This window comes from Ovis canadensis, chromosome 1 (genome assembly GCF_042477335.2).
Source record: "Ovis canadensis isolate MfBH-ARS-UI-01 breed Bighorn chromosome 1, ARS-UI_OviCan_v2, whole genome shotgun sequence".
Lineage (NCBI taxonomy): Eukaryota > Metazoa > Chordata > Mammalia > Artiodactyla > Bovidae > Ovis > Ovis canadensis.
This window is the reverse complement of record NC_091245.1, coordinates 250,666,379-250,681,937: the sequence shown is the minus strand read 5'-3', so window position 1 is coordinate 250,681,937 and position 15,559 is coordinate 250,666,379. Positions and strand designations below refer to the sequence as shown.

Here is a 15,559-nt window from a genome sequence, read left to right as displayed (position 1 = left end):
TCCAAAGTCATCTCCTGAGTCATTATCTAGTCTTTGTATAGCGTAATTAGCCGAGTAGAATTGTTCTCCATAAATTCTGTTCTATAATGATGGGGTAAGGGTATTTTAAAATGTATCTCATGTTATAAATGCAATTGAGAAGCTTGTTGCTTACTGGAAAAGAGCGGCAGATTCCTTTGTAAACTGACAACACCCTTTGAAGATTAACCATTGCATGCTAATACATCTGTTTGGTAGATCTTACATTTTACTTTTTGTTTTATCTTAATATATCAGGTGGTCTTGAAGTGAGGCTCTGCTAAACCACTCTTCATCTGGCTATAAGATCTGAACACTGTGACCATTGATTTGGTGAGTGTCATTTGTCCCTAATGGCTGCTTGAATTTAGTTGACTAAATCTGTTCTTTTATTTTGTTGAAAGGTACAGGGAAAGGGAAGAAGGCACAGGGACTTCTGCACACAACAATAACAGCCGTATCAAAGAGGATGATAGTAATAGTTAAGATAGGCTAATTGCTGTAATAGACTAGAAAAAGTATAATGACTTAAACACAATAGAAGTTTATTTCTTGGTCATGTAACAGTAGAAGTCACACATTCATTCAGAGACACAGGTTGAGAGAGGCTCCACCTTCTGCAGTATGTTGTTTTAAAGATCACCTGGGATTGTTTCCACTTCCCAGTGGAGGAGGAAAAAAGAGTGTGAAAAAGTGCACATGGAGATTTTTATGGCCTCTGCCTTGAAGTGGCCAGGACACATCTACTCACATTTGATTGGCTAAAATGCTAGTCACATGACCACATCTAAGTACAAAGGCATCTGGGAAATGTAGTCCCTGGATGGGGGACAGCCACTTTCCAGTAACAGCTCTGGAGTGTTTCTGAAGAAGTCGTCCTCTCTGCAAGGCATAATGAGGAACTTAGAGACGCTCAAAGATAAGATAGCAGAATGAAGTAGTGGGGGAAGTAAAAAGAGATCAGATATTTAGAATTATATTAATATAACTGACACTTTTTGGTAAGGAGTGGGCAAGGAGCAGGTTTTTCAAGATGCCTCCATCTGTCCTAAAGCTGAGCCTTTACATAAGCACCGGTAGGCCACCAGTGGCCAGTGAACCACGAAGGGCATTCTTCCCCCCACTTTTTCCCCCTCCAGGGTCCTTTTGGTTTAAGGCCATTCTGGGTCTGTCATGCTTGTAGGAATTGTCCAGCAGAATTCTGTTCTCCTAGTGGTCACTAGGAAAGCTCTTGGTGGGTTTTGTTTTGTTTTTTCCTTTTTTTTAGCTCATGGTTCTGTTTGCTCCTGGGGAATTTGGGAAGCTACCCTGCTCTAGATCTTGGCATAATTTTTAATATTGCCAAGGGGAGGGGGAAATTCCTGACAAGATGGGATCCTGAAACCAAGTTACAAGAGAAATATGTGAAAGTAGACTAAAAAAGACTCCAGCTGAGGGTATTAATGCTACCCAAAGGATTTGATGTATAGTTCTAGCTGTTTCTTTTCAGGAAAAGTTGCACAACATTTAGTGCAATCATGAGTGGTAAGATTATAAGCCCTGTTTGAAGAACCCTGAACTGATTTTATATGTTATGCAGTCTTTTCATCATTGTTGGTCTTGGAGCAGTATCCCTCTTGCTGGAAAATATCAGAAACCATATGGTGGTGCCTCTATGATGGCCGCAAGGCATCGTAAAGATCTTCAATACAAATGGGCTGCATGTGCTCACTTTAGCAGCACACAGACTATAAAAATGGTTTCCAGTCCTTGCCTGAGCTGCCTGGTACCTACTTCTCTAGTTTCATTGTCAATATCTGGCTAGACACTCTGGTTTTGGATTCTATCTTACTCCTGGACTTGACATTTCTGGCACTCACACCCACACCCTGAAGAACACACATTGTCCATTGTGTGGGAAGGCCAGCTACTGACTGACTTAACACAGCTCTCAAAGCCTGGCCTCATCTCCTATTACTGCTGCCTCGCCCCCACCCAGTCCCCTCACATCAGGAGGAGTGGGATAGAAGAATGAGTGGATTTGTTGCAAAAATGCTTCAACCTTTGAAAGTCCATTTTCTTGGTTTGCTGCTGCTGCTGCTAAGTTGTTTCAGTTGTGTCCAACTCTGTGTGACCCCATAGACAGCAGCCCACCAGGCTTCCCCGTCCCTGGGATTCTCAAGGCAAGAACACTGGAGTGGGTTGCCATTTCCTTTTCCGCTGCATGAAAGTGAAGTCGTTCAGTCTCGTCCGACTCTTAACGACCCCGTGGACTGCAGCCTATCAGGCTCCTCTGTCCATGGGATTTTCCACACAAGAGTACTGGAGTGGGTTGCCATTGCCTTTCTTGGTTTGGTGGGTCCCAAAAGAACCTACTGAGTGGAGAGCTGGCTGGGTTAGCGGAGAAAACTAAAGATAAGGCCAGGTTGACTGGGAGAGCCCAGGACCTGCAACTAGGGAGCAGCCGCAAGGAGTAAGCTGAGAACAAGTACCAGGTTTCAAAAGCTGGCATCGAATGGGAATGGTCTGTTGCTACATGTTCAAGCCTAAAGGAGTCTGCCAGGAAGGGCGGAGCCAAGACCATGGTCAAGAAGGAAAAGGAGTCAGGGTCTATTCACTGGGGAGACTGTTAGTCACAGATTGTTAATTTCAACTGCCATGTGAGAATGACTCCTCAAAGTACTAAGGATGCAGGAATTGCCAGAGGAGTGAGGGAGTGAGCTGGGATCAGCCTGATTTTTAATGTCTAGCTGCCTAGGGTGGCAGAGAGAGGTGTGCCACCACCAAATCAAAACTTCACTGCCATCAACACAACCCCTTCATCGGGCTAGCACAGCATGCTAGGTTAACACTACAGACCCACCAGTGAGGCAGGGGTAACAAATACACTTTGTAAATATTTCGATCTTCAACGTTTTCAAAAATGTGTCAAAGTAGATATTATGGAAAAAGTTAGACTATCTCAAGCTTCCTTAACTTATAATTTTATATTTTATTTTAGTTAAAAATTTTTGTTGAAGTCAGTGAAGTCACTCAGTCATGTCTGACTCTTTGTGACCCCATGGACTGTAGCCCACCAGGCTCCTCCATCCATGGAATTTTCTAGGCAAGAGTCCTGGAATGGGTTGCCATGAAGTATAGTTGATTTATACAATGTTGTGTTAGTTTCTGGTGTATAGCAAGGTGATTCAGTTTAATATATATATAATATGTTTGGGTTTTTTCCCATTCTCCAATTCATATGAGGGGTACAATTCAATGTGAGGCTACATAGTCTTTTCAGAGCTTAGGTCGTGCCTATTGATTCAGATGTGGTCTGGGCACAGTTGGCTGATGCAGGCAGTGCTTGGACCAGTTGATTATTTTTAACCCCAGGTTAAAAGTTTTATACTTTTCAGGGCATAGAAGTACAAGCCCCCCTCTTGCCCTGGGTCAGCATTATGAATGTTGTGTTACTCCCTTTGGAAGATTTTGCAATCAGGCCACATCACAGTCACCAAAGCTGAGAATTCATGGTAATGGGGCTTCGTGATTTCTCATGCTGAAATCCCCTGACTTCTTGTCAAGAACACAGTTGGAAAACACCACACTGAAGACTTCAGTGTTTTGTTTTTAACTCAAGCCTCTGGTTTTCATCAGAACTTTATAGCTTCCTCCCACCTCCGAAATGGTATTTTTAAAAGTGTAAAGCTGAGGTTCTGTCAGAATAAGTAAGATAATACATATGAAATGGCTTGGACAACTTAAGAAAATATGTGGCAAGTTAGGGTGTTGATGAAAACAATTCCGTCTTTGTGATCAGTATTAGTGTTTGGATTTTTATTGGTTGATTGATTGATCTTTCTAAATTGACTTGCACCTGAAATCCTTAGCACCATTTCCTAACTAGCCAAAGCATGTGGTGTAAAAATTTCAAGGACATTTGGAAAGGTTAGGCTCCCTAGGCCAGAGGTCTAACCAAGAAGCTTCTACTCTTACTCAGGTTTGACCTGGGATTCACTGAGATCCATGAGAGAAAGTAGAGTTGAGCCATCTATCTGCCAATAAAAAGATGCTTCCTGGCATTCAATGGGGCTCCCAGTGCATTGGCCAGAGGAGGCTTTGAAAGCCTCCATGGAAGAAGGCTGGAAGCTCCATGGAAGCTCTGGCCCTGGCTGGAGTCTCACAAGCTGGAATGAAGCCCCTCTTCTGTCCAGAAGCCCCTAAGCAGTGTGCAGTCAGTCTATGCTGTGTTCTGGGGTGAGGCCACGGGCTTTATACACAGAGGCAACAAGCATGAGATCAACTCGAGAGCAGTGAAGATGTTGTTCAAACTGAATTCCCTTCCACGTCCCTGTTCCTATAGTCTGTTATCTTCGAATGTAGCAAGAAAGTAGTATCTAGTGAAAAGGATTTTCTCATTGACCCAAATTCCCGGGCATTGACTATACCAAGGTACTCTGCAAAAGAGAATGTAGCTTAAAATTCACCCCAGCACCAGACGCAGTCTGTCTTCCAAGTCCTACAGCAGCAAGGCCATGGCTGGACCAGGCTCCTAAGAGGTTTCTCTTCCCTCTCTTTTCATTCCTCATGAGTCAAATTCTTTTTCTTTACTTAAAAAAAAAAAATTCAGCATTGTTTTTCAAACAAAAAGAGCCATAACTAGTCATTATACAAAATCTGGAAAATAAAGAAAAGTATCAAGAAGAAACCAACAATCTCCAGTAATCTAACAACCAAGCAACAATTCAATATTAACATGTTGACGTATTTTTTGTCAGTTTTTTCATATATATTCTTTTCTTCTTTTGAACATTAGTGAAATGCTATTTTATATGCCTCTTTTTAAATTTGTTTATGTTATAAACATTTTTCCAAGTCACTAGATGATTTCACCCCACTTAACATTATGTTGTAAACATTTTTCCAAGTCACTAAATGATCTTTTGAAATTTTTATTTTTAATGGCTGTGTTTCCATTGCATGGATATGTCTTAATTTATCCATTCTTTTTTATGTACATTTTTATTGCCTCTAGTGTTCTGCTATTATAAACGTAAAAACATTCTTATAAATAAATCTTGGTGGACATCTGAGGGAAAATTCCTAGAATTGAATCAGTAGGTCAAATGGCCTATTTTTAAAGTTCCTAATGCATAAATCAGCCCCTGAAAAGTTACCAATGTCTATTTCAAAATCTAAGTCCCCTTCAGTTTCTTATGTTAAAATGCATGTTCCTAGGCCCCAGTGGCATGGAAAGTTCTGAGGAGAGGGCCTAGGAATATGTATTTTAATATACCCTCCCAGTCCCTATGCACATTAAGGCCTGAGGACTGTTGATAATACTGTGTTCAATTTAATAAACACTCATTTTTCAGCAACACATACTAGACAGAAAAAAGTCAAGGAACTGTAAGCTAGTACATCCAAACTAGAATTTAACTTAAAGGTGTTTTTTGGCTTCTGAATTTTAGATTTCTCCTTAATCCTGATATGATACAGTTGAAAGTTTATCAGCTAGGGAGTTTGGAAACTTGACTGTAACTATAAGATAACTGAGCCACAGAATGGTTCATTTACTCACTTGTGGTTGTTACCCAGCGATCTAGCGGCAGAGGAAGAACTAGACCTTGAGGGACAAGGGGCCTGATCCACCCAACCTCTAGGTAGCATTACTAAGTCCTAGCTTGTACTGCTTCCTGCACAACAGGACAATAAATTGAGAGGTGAGTTGTTGGGTCAAAGAATACCAACTTTATTCAGAAAGCCAGCAACCATCTTACCCAAGTTAGAGTTCAGGCTTCCTTTATACTAAAACAGGAACAGATTTGACTGGTTGTTGCAAACATCTAGATGTTGGAATCCTTTGTTCTTGCAGTCTTCTACGTAGATCTGGTCACAATGTTCCTGTAAACCTCCAACAAGACAAATGTTATGCTCTATTATGCAACTTTTTATCTCTGTATGAATGGAGAAGTGTTATACTTTTAAAGGTCACAGTCTTGAGACTGGGATATCATGGACATTTTGGACTGCTGACTGCATTCTTTTTCACAAAGTGTTGAGCCAGCATGCCTAAGCACAGGCAACAGAGTGCAAGGGTTAGAGCTGGAGGAATAGCTCCAATATGGAGTCAGATTTGTTCTCTGTTACAGTAGTAGAGACAAGGCACTGTGATAGGACTGACTCCTAAAGTGAGCCCCTGGTTCTACCAGAGAATGCTTATCTGCCTTCTGATAGGCAGGGCATATCTCAGGACACGTGTGGGCAGCCCAGACCCTGTGAGGGACACCCTAAGGGACTACCCTGTGCCCTGAGCACCAAGATGATAACACTTAGTCCGAGGAAGACATAGGGCAGCCATGTGGATCCAGGCCGTAAGAGCCAAGGAGGAGGTGGGGTCCAGAGTCAGAAGCCAAGAGAACAGAGCAGGGACAGAGCAAGATTCACACTGTGGGCAAATGTTAGGTCACGGGGGGCATGAGTGGAAAAGCCAAAGCCAGAGCTGAGGGGCACTGCCGTGGTTCAGCCTTAAGGATGGAGTCTCATTATCCAAATTCATGGTCAGGTGAGGTACTGCCCCCATCTCCACCTACCTCATTGTGTCTGAAAAGTGCTATGTGCTTGGCCGCCTTCTGATGGGAGGTAAGTAAGAGCACATGGCCAAATGGAGCAGTGAATTAGAGAAGAGGTCTCCAAGAATGGAAACCTGGAAAATGTTCTGTTATACCAGAGAACATAGTGAACAAACAACAACCAAATCCAAAAATTCTCACCGCCTTCTAAGTGGAAGTATGACTATGCATCCCACCTGCATAACTCTTCTCAAAGTCATCAGACCACCATCTCATCATTTGGCTTTCAGGTTCAGCCTCCAGTTCAGCCTCCAGAGACTGTTCAGCCCCCAACAGTCCCCAGTTCGTGATCAGGTTCTGTAAGACACCATCTAGATTCCTCCATGCCCAAGTTCACATGCATCTCCTGTGAACACACCGGGTGAAGCACAAGAGCCAGAACCGAGAGGAACCCAGAGGAGAACCTTCACAGCATCCGTCCTCCATTCAGAAGCATGAGGGAATCTGCCTAGGATCACCAAGCTCCCCTGCTTCTGTGCAGGATGTCCATTATCTCTTGGCTATCCTTATGCAGGATCACTGCCCTCCTGATTCTTGGCCTCCTGGCCAAACCTGTGGAAGCAGGGTCTTGATGGGTGTGGGTTCTGGGAAGGTTCACAGCCTCCCTTGAATCAGGGGTACAACAGATGGAGGATGACTTTCCAGACATGGCTGGGGCAGTTTGAGTCATCCCCATGGGGTTGGCCCTTTTCAAAGCCCATTTCCCTGGCCATCTGAACACCTTCCTTGGCTGAGGCACCTTCTGCTACTCAGATGGAATTTTACTTGCTGGCAGGACCTGGATCCCTAGGTTGGGAAGCTCCCTGTAGTGGTGACAGCATTGCCTCAAATCTAACTCCCAGGAGGTAGAAATCAGAGGTCCATGACATCCAGACAAGGTGTCCACATGCTGCAGGAGAGTCTTGAGCAGTCAACAGAGTAGGTTGAAAGTCCAAGGGCAAGAAGTGTTCAGTGGGGCCTCTGACATCTGACAAGTGCCACTGGTGGTCCTGTCCTTACCTGTCTCTGCTGACTTTATGTCCCACCACCATTCCACCACCCCGTGCTAATAAGGTACTAACTTTAGGAATAAAAAGCACTTACACAGTCTCTGGCTAAAACCTCAGGAAGACCCCAGCCCAGGCAAAGTCTATCCCCACCACATGGCTGTTATATCATGACCTTCATATTTCTCCATGGGAGTGAATGTCACCGGTATCAAGTCTGCCTGCTGGGCCAAGAAATACTGCCTTAAAGAAATCCAACATTCCCAGATGGTGAAATCCTACTACCGATGTCAGGAGCAACTGGACAAACCTGAGTCCTCACCCTACATCAAGAGCCTCATTTTCCATCACCAAAATGCCAAACAGCACACATTGCTATGTAGACAGTATTTGGAAAGCTGGAACAGGGAGAGAGACCTAAAGCCACACCAGTCAAGCTTTGAAGGCCCCACAAGTGACGGCCACCTTGACTGGGGGCCATCAAAATGAGCTCCGATGAGTCTATCAGGATGGCTAAAATTAAAAAAAAAAAAAATACTGATGTTACCAAATGCTGGTGAGGATGTAGAGAAAATGGATCACTCATACGCTGCTGGTGGGAGTATAAATGGTGCAACACTCTGAAAGAGTTTGATAGTTTTTAATAAAGGTTAGCATATATATACCATATATTCCTACTCTTGGATATTTACAAAAGAGAAATGATAACTTAGGTTTACACAAATGAACCTAAGTACCTTCACAAATGGGGCTTCCAGGTGTCACTAAGGGTCAAGAACGTGCCTGCCAATTCAGGAGACATGAGACGTGGGTTTGATCCCTGAGTCAGCAAGGTCCCCTGGAGGAGGGCATGGCAACCCACTCCAGTATTCTTGTCTGGAGAATTCCATTGACAGAGGAGTCATAGGGTCACAAAGAATTGGACTTCACTGAAGCAACTTAGCAGTCACATGAATAGTCATAGCCTTTTTATTTGCTCTAGCTTAAAACTGGATACCCGCCGAATGTCCTTCCGTGGGTGAATGGATAACAAACTGTGATACATTCATGTCATGGAATACTATTCAGCAATAAAAAGTCACATCTACCCTTCCAACTTGAATGGCTCATAAGGGCGTTCTGCTGGGTGAGAGAAAGTCAGTCCTAAAGGGTTACAGACTGCAAGATTCCATTTATATAACATTATCAAAGGGGCAAAATTATAGTGCTGAGAACAGATCAGTGCCAGGGACTAGGCTTGGGGGAAGGTGGGGTCGCGCAGGGGGTTTCTTTCTGGTGGTGGTGTAGTTTTGCATCAGGATTGTGTTGATAATTACTCCAGTCATCACATGTGATAAAATTTCGTGGAACTCTTGACACACACACACACACGCACACGTGCACGCACACACACACACAAGTGCATGTAAAAACTGCTGAAATCTGAAGTAGTAGTCTGTACCTAAGTTAACAGTGTTGTACCAGTATTAGTATTGCTTTCTTGGTTTAGAGAATGTTTTACAGAAGTATTGATACCAGATACTATCATTCTGAGAAGATAGGTGACATCATACAGCTACTGTACTGTTTTCTGCAACTTCTTGTGAATCCTAAACTAGTTCCCCCCAAACTATTAAAAACAACTTTTTGAAAGTTTAATTAAAGAGGGAGGTTGTTCCTCACTCCCAAGAAAGGGGGATTCAGCCACTGGCTTCTCTTTTGTGAGCAACTCCTATTGTTTATTGCCAATTTATGGTTTGGCTTCTAAGGCAGCGTCCTAGTGGCTTTGGCCTCACCCTCTGCATCTCGGAGTCAGTCAGAGTTGGCCCGTCTCAGATGCAACTGAAGCTCAAGTCTTGCAGGGCTACGTGTGAAGCTCCCCCTTCCCCCACCCTGAGGCTATAACTTCAAAGCGAGGTGACGACTCAGATCTAAGAAACGGTCTCCCAGTGAAACTCTAGGACAAATCATCCTTCCAGCCACAGCACGGTAATTTCTTCTCTAGAATGGCTCTCTGTCTTCCGTGCTCTTCATACAGTTTATTCTCTTCACCTTCACCAAAGGGCCCCTCCTCTAATGGAAGGAGATTAACCCTTCTCTGTGCGTCCCCCGCTCCCCCCACCAGTCTCATTCAGTAGAGGGCTTTCTCTCACCAGCTCTGCTCTCTCTGGGCCTCGTGCCACAGCTGAACGCCCCAGCCTGCGATGGCTGCCTTCCCTCTGAAGCATTTGCGCCTCTGTCAAACACCTTTTTGCCAGACTTGGCCCTGGGAAGACAGTTTTGAAATTAAGCTTATCGTGAGCTGCCGGGGTTCACAGTAGGGAATTGCACAAGGCCCTGGGGCATTTAGGTCAAGGGCTCCCCGCTGTGCTCATTCCCATCAGGGCCTCAGCCCAGCGAAATTCTAGAATTCTTTACTCAGTTGTTTTGTGGAGGGGTCCCCAGCGCCATCTAAGATCAAAGCTGTGCCTATGGGGCTGCTGTCTACGTGGCATTCTATCCGGATATGACAAGAAACACACACAAGCCACTGTCCCCCCCCCCCCAGGACTGGCCTCAGCCCCTAATTTCCTGCCGCATCTTATTTATTACAGTCATCTCAAGAGACCATGGGGAGAGGGGCCTAAGTGTACGTGTCTCAGGCCTGGCTACGAGTTGTAATCAGGACTCTGTGCCCGAAAGGGGACTGACTATTTGAGTTGTTGATCTTCAGTAGGTGTTGGTGAATCTCCTAGTTTTGCACCTTTTGGTTTCAAAACTGTACTGAACAACGGAAAATGAAACCTGCAGCTTATTTTTAGCTGCTAATGCTAACTCATGAGATTTTTTTTTTTTCTTTGCAAACCAAATAGGATAAAAGCTACTTCAGCTGGCTGAACTTAATCTGATTGACTTAATATAGCCATCAAGTCTGCTTCTCTGAAACCTCTCAAATGATACTGGGTCCCAGGTGATATTTTTGGCTAATATTTACTATTTTTGCTTAAAATTATGTTCTGTTGAGCTTTAAAAAAGTTAAATAGCTAAACATTGTCTTCCAGGAGGAACTGGGAAAGAAGTTACAAACCCTCTATACTGGAATCTATTTGTTAACTCACTTATTCTATAATCATTTTTGAGGCATCCGTTTAAGTGAAAGGTGGATATTTTTTTATTAGTTGAGCCAGTGTGTTGAGCTACAAAGAGTAGAATACTTGTAGGAATCTGGCTTTTATCCTGGTTGCTGAGGTTTTCAGATAACACACTCTCTGAATCTGATTTTCTCCTCCCTTCAAGAAAGGGTTTAGATGACATCTTTCCAAGTGCCTTGCCCATCCTGTAATTCTGTGTAACGGGCTCTGCCACTGACAGTGCAGGGAAATGCTGAGGCACATTTTGGAGGCTGTGGTGTTGTCATCAGGCCACTCTTAATTTCTGTCTCCCCTTTCCCTATTCTGGGAGGGACAGATGTAAACATAGCCTGTGGTCTCCTCACCAGACAACGTGTGCCCCCATCCCCCGACCTTGGTAAACAAGTGATTAAGAACTTGAAAGACTTCCATAGGTATTTTTAGTCCCCAGATCCATTCCTTAACTCATGGAACAAGTTTTTTCATTTTAGGAAGTGGTTTCAGGAGATAAAGCTGAGGATTCCACTGGGAATGGTAAGAGCAGAGAAAGGACCCCTAATTTGGTGTTGGTCAATTAAGAGCCTAACCGTGGAAGTCCTCCATTGCATTAGGCAATGCTCTGTTTGCCGTGGGAGAGACACAGGTCTCACAGGGTGCCAGCCAGAGACATGAGTAAAGGCAGACAGTTCAATACAACAAAAACTACTGTGCTTTTATCTTTAGTGCAAAGGAAGTAAAGATTCACTGAGGTTTGTTAAGCTGCTCTGGTGAGAAGAGGTTGATGGTCATGACCTTTCTGAAATACGAAGTCATTTATCTGAGAGAAAAAAAAAGCAAATGACTTTGTTCCCAGGTTGTCGTGGAATATTTGTTGCCCAGGATGCACATAGATACAAGGAGAGGATTATCCTTTCATGTGAGGATAGATTTTCCCCATCTGTAAGATTTCTTCCTTCTCTATCCTCATTTACATGCCCACCTTCCCTCTTCAAACTAGTTGCTAATCTCTCTAGAAAGAAGAAATTCAGCCTTCTTGCTGAATGTCTTTGGTCAGTTCAGGATCTAGAAGACCCTGTTGTTCCATTTGCTCTCCATCTGGGGAGTGGCAAACAGTGATGACTGCAAACAAATGTGTGACTAAGGATGCAGGAATGCTCTTGGCCTCGGTGGGCAGGCAAGATCCTTATTAGCGCCACGTTTCCAATGCACTGCACAGTGAAAGCAGGGGCAATCTCCTGCTAGAGCTGAGGTTGTGATATTGAAAATGATGGTGAGCCATGCTGACAGTATTCTCACAGGAGAGTCTGAGCTGGATGAGGGTGATGTGGGATGTTGTCTACCACAGTCTCCCTGGAAACATAAAGTCAGTCGCCACTTTGTTTCAGTTGAAAACCCCATGGTTCCCATTCCCTTCTCCCTGCAGCCCTTTCCCTGAGGGTAACCTCGGTTTGGTCCCCAGGGCTCCTTGCCGTCAAATGTGTGCTCCTTGCCCACATCTTATACAGGTGCTGATGGATGAAAGTGAGAAAGCTCATGTCTTGAGCAAACTCCGGGAGATGCTGGGAACAGGGAAGCCTAGCATGCTGCCGACTTTGGCATTGACCAAAGAGTCAAACACAACTGAGTGACTGAACAATAGCAACGAAAGAACTGGAGAGCAGGCTTCTTGGAGCTCAAACTCATCATGCTCGTCCATTTATCTAACCCTTTGTTCTACTGCCTTAGGAGCGTCGAGAGAGAGAATCCTCCTCTTATATTTCTATCCCGAGCAGGCTAGAGCTCACCGAGTTGATTAGAAAGCCCCCTTCACTCTCTGGTTGCCATCTAGAATTACTGCCAATGAGCGAGACAGTCAAGGCTCAGAGTTCAGCTCTTGGCCTAACCAACCTAGGAAGCAAGCGAGGCTGGATTTTTTAGAATCCCAAACCTTCAGAGCTGGAAGGGATGTTAAATGGGGGCAAAAGCAGATGTCCACATAAAGAGGTAATTGTCAAAATGGTGCGCTTGAAACACTAAACTTGGTTGAGGAAAATTTCCCATTCAAAAGTTCGTTTTAAAAATGTGTTAGGGGGACTTTCCTGGTGGTCCAATGGTTGGGACTTCGCCTTCTGATGCACTGGGTGTAGGTTCAATCCCTGGCCAGGGGTTAAGATCCCACATGCCACACAGCCAAAAAACCAAAACACAAAATGGGAGCAATATTGTAAAAATTCAATAAAGGCTTTAAAAATGGTCTGTATAAAAAAAAATCTTTTAAAAATAAAAAATAAAATATTTTTGGGGAAGGAACTCATCATACAGACTTATCTGTTTAGGACAGAAATACTATTTGTGAGTAGAAACCAGGTCCATTGATTGTTACACTGATTTTTCTTTAAGAATTTAGATTAGGACCATCTAACAACCAGATAACAGATTTACCCACAAATGCAGGCTTGTAGAAAAATTTTAATATAGGAAATGAGTAAACTCACTTATTAAGTGTGTGATCTTGGGCCAATGACCATATCTCTCATAATCTTGGTTTCCTCATCTGTACCACAAAAAGACGGGACTTCATTAGGTGAAGTAGTTTGTTCAGATGGATACATAAGGTTTTCCACTGATTTCGCCTGATAAAACATTTCCAAATGATGACAAATCTCTGACCAAAATTGTTATCCTGGTTTCTACCGTTAACTTTCCAACACAGTCTAGTTAATTCCTCTTTTCTTATTCTTTTCCACTTGCTGGTCCAAACTGTCTGCAGTTGGTACCCACGGTTCCCAGAGCTTGGAGAGTTGAAACTGTTTCATCTAAACAGGGATGATCCTGGCTCCAGGGAGTGGAAGTCTTCTCTACCGCAAGTCTGCGCAGTAAGAAGATTCTTACATCAGGGCAGAGTGTGGATGAAGCAGGTTTTATCCTCTTTAGATTGGTGGAAAGACCCAGACTTTGGAATCAACTGGACTTGGTTTGAATCCTAACTCTGCTGTGTGTGACTGGTAATCTCAATTAGTTCCTCACCTAAAGGTGATGATAACGAATACTCATCTTACAGGGATTATTGGGTGAGAATTAAATAATATGTGCTGTGCTTAGTTGCTCAGTTATGTCTGACTCTTTGTGACCCCATGGACTGTAGCCCACCAGGCTCCTTTGTCCATGGGGATTCTCCAGGCAAGAATACTGGAGTGGGTTGCCATGCCCTCCTCAGGGGATCTTCCCAAGCCAGGGATCAAACCAAGGTCTCCCACAACGTGGACAGATTCTTTACCATCTGAGCCACCAGGGAAACCCATGAATACTGGAGTGGGTAGCCTATCCCTTCTCCAGGGGATCTTCCTGACCCAGGAATAGAACCAGGGTCTTCTGCATTGTAGGTGGATTCTTTATCAGCTGAGCTACCAGGGATAGCTAAAATATTGAGTATGATGTAGGTTTTCAATAAATGGTAGCTACCATAGACTTAGCTCTGATCAAGGTAGAAAGCAGAAGTTCCCACCTACATCTTTAGGCAAAATGTAGATGTTTAAAGTAGCCCTGGACTTTCCTAAGAATTTAGGCTAAAATATCACCCAAAGGCATTTTTAGTCATTGGTAAATTGTCACCATGTTGCTTCTGCGAACATCCTGCAAACAAATGTAAAAAGCAACCTCATAAAAACGTTTAAATTCTATGAACTTAAGCAGAAATGTTACATCTGGTAAACATTTAATTTTTAAAAATTGAGATTAGAATAGCTGAACCTGGTAAGAAATTTACCCACAAATGTTGAATATCTATATTAGGTATAAACGGAAACCAGCTGTAGTTTTTAATGCAGTGAATGGAGCAAAGAAATGTGCAAACCAATCCAAATGTTTATAAACCAAGGATTCCTCTAGGACTCAGTGCCCTGACTTTATGTTTTGTTTCTTTTTAAACAGAGAGTCAAGCTTTGTTCATACTTGAATTATGTACTTTGCATAAGTCATGCAATTTGACTTGAACCCACAGGACTGAAAATAAAATGAGCTCAGACTGTAGAAGGAGGCTGTAAGCAAGCAAGGGCGTTAATCAGACTGAAAGAGGCACCCCTTACTGTTAGCTCTGTCCTTCTCCAGCCTGCTCTTGCCAGATTATTTTGGGTTCCTTGTGCTTAACTCATCAAAGTGGCAAAAACAGGTTAAAAATTTCATCACGGAAAAGGCATTTGCCTGATAAACGAACATTTGTGCTTATGCCCCGAGGAGGTTGACAAGCAAGCAATTTTTAAAAATCATAAGTGAGCGCATACCCTTGCCACTTGTAATCACGACAAAGCTTAAGTAATTTGGGCATGAGCATGTTTGTGTGTGTGTGTGTGTGTTTTTTTTTTAAGCGCAAAACAGGATTTACTGGTCGAGAATGTCTGTCTAAACAAGCTCATCCATATAGGTGCTCTCAACTACAGTTCAAATTTGTTTAATACAAACAGGTTTGGTAAACAAGCCACATTTGTTCGTTGAATGCTTTGGAACTTCACAAAATAAACCAATACATGGCTTTTAGACTCATTTTGACAGAAGAGTAGACAGAGAACCCCACAGGGAGGTTTGGAAACTGCCTGCCCTGGCACCTGGCTTCCAAGCAGTAGTCAGGGACCTGCCCATCTTCACCACCCCGCCCCTACAAAGCGGATATAACACTGTGCACTCCTCTTGTGGGACCTGGTATGGATTACTGTCCTTGTCACTGTCATTTATTATCTCAGACAGAGGAGGCAGTGACTTCATTTTGCGTGTCCAGAGTAGATTCCATATTGTGTGTATTTAGCTTCCATGATAATTTGTGAGTATTTTAATGTGAATGTCTGAGTTATTGCTGAGGAATATCTGGACAGACACCAAGAGCATCAGATGCCTAGGTTTT

The 15,559-nt window shown here is 43.4% G+C and overlaps 1 protein-coding gene across 18 annotated transcripts in view; it reads left to right on the top strand.

Moving 5' to 3' along the window:
- ZBTB38 (zinc finger and BTB domain containing 38) overlaps positions 1–15,559 on the top strand; it is a 134,465-nt gene that overhangs the window by 55,779 nt on the left and 63,127 nt on the right. For 12 of the 18 annotated variants that reach the window (XM_069563509.1, XM_069563600.1, XM_069563645.1 and 9 more), the window contains one exon: positions 277–351. The gene's annotated coding sequence lies outside the window, so the exon portion shown is untranslated. Of the gene's footprint in view, positions 1–276; positions 352–13,435; positions 13,671–15,559 lie in introns of all 18 variants that reach the window. The other 6 variants (XM_069563535.1, XM_069563518.1, XM_069563569.1 and 3 more) reach the window with 2 other exon arrangements.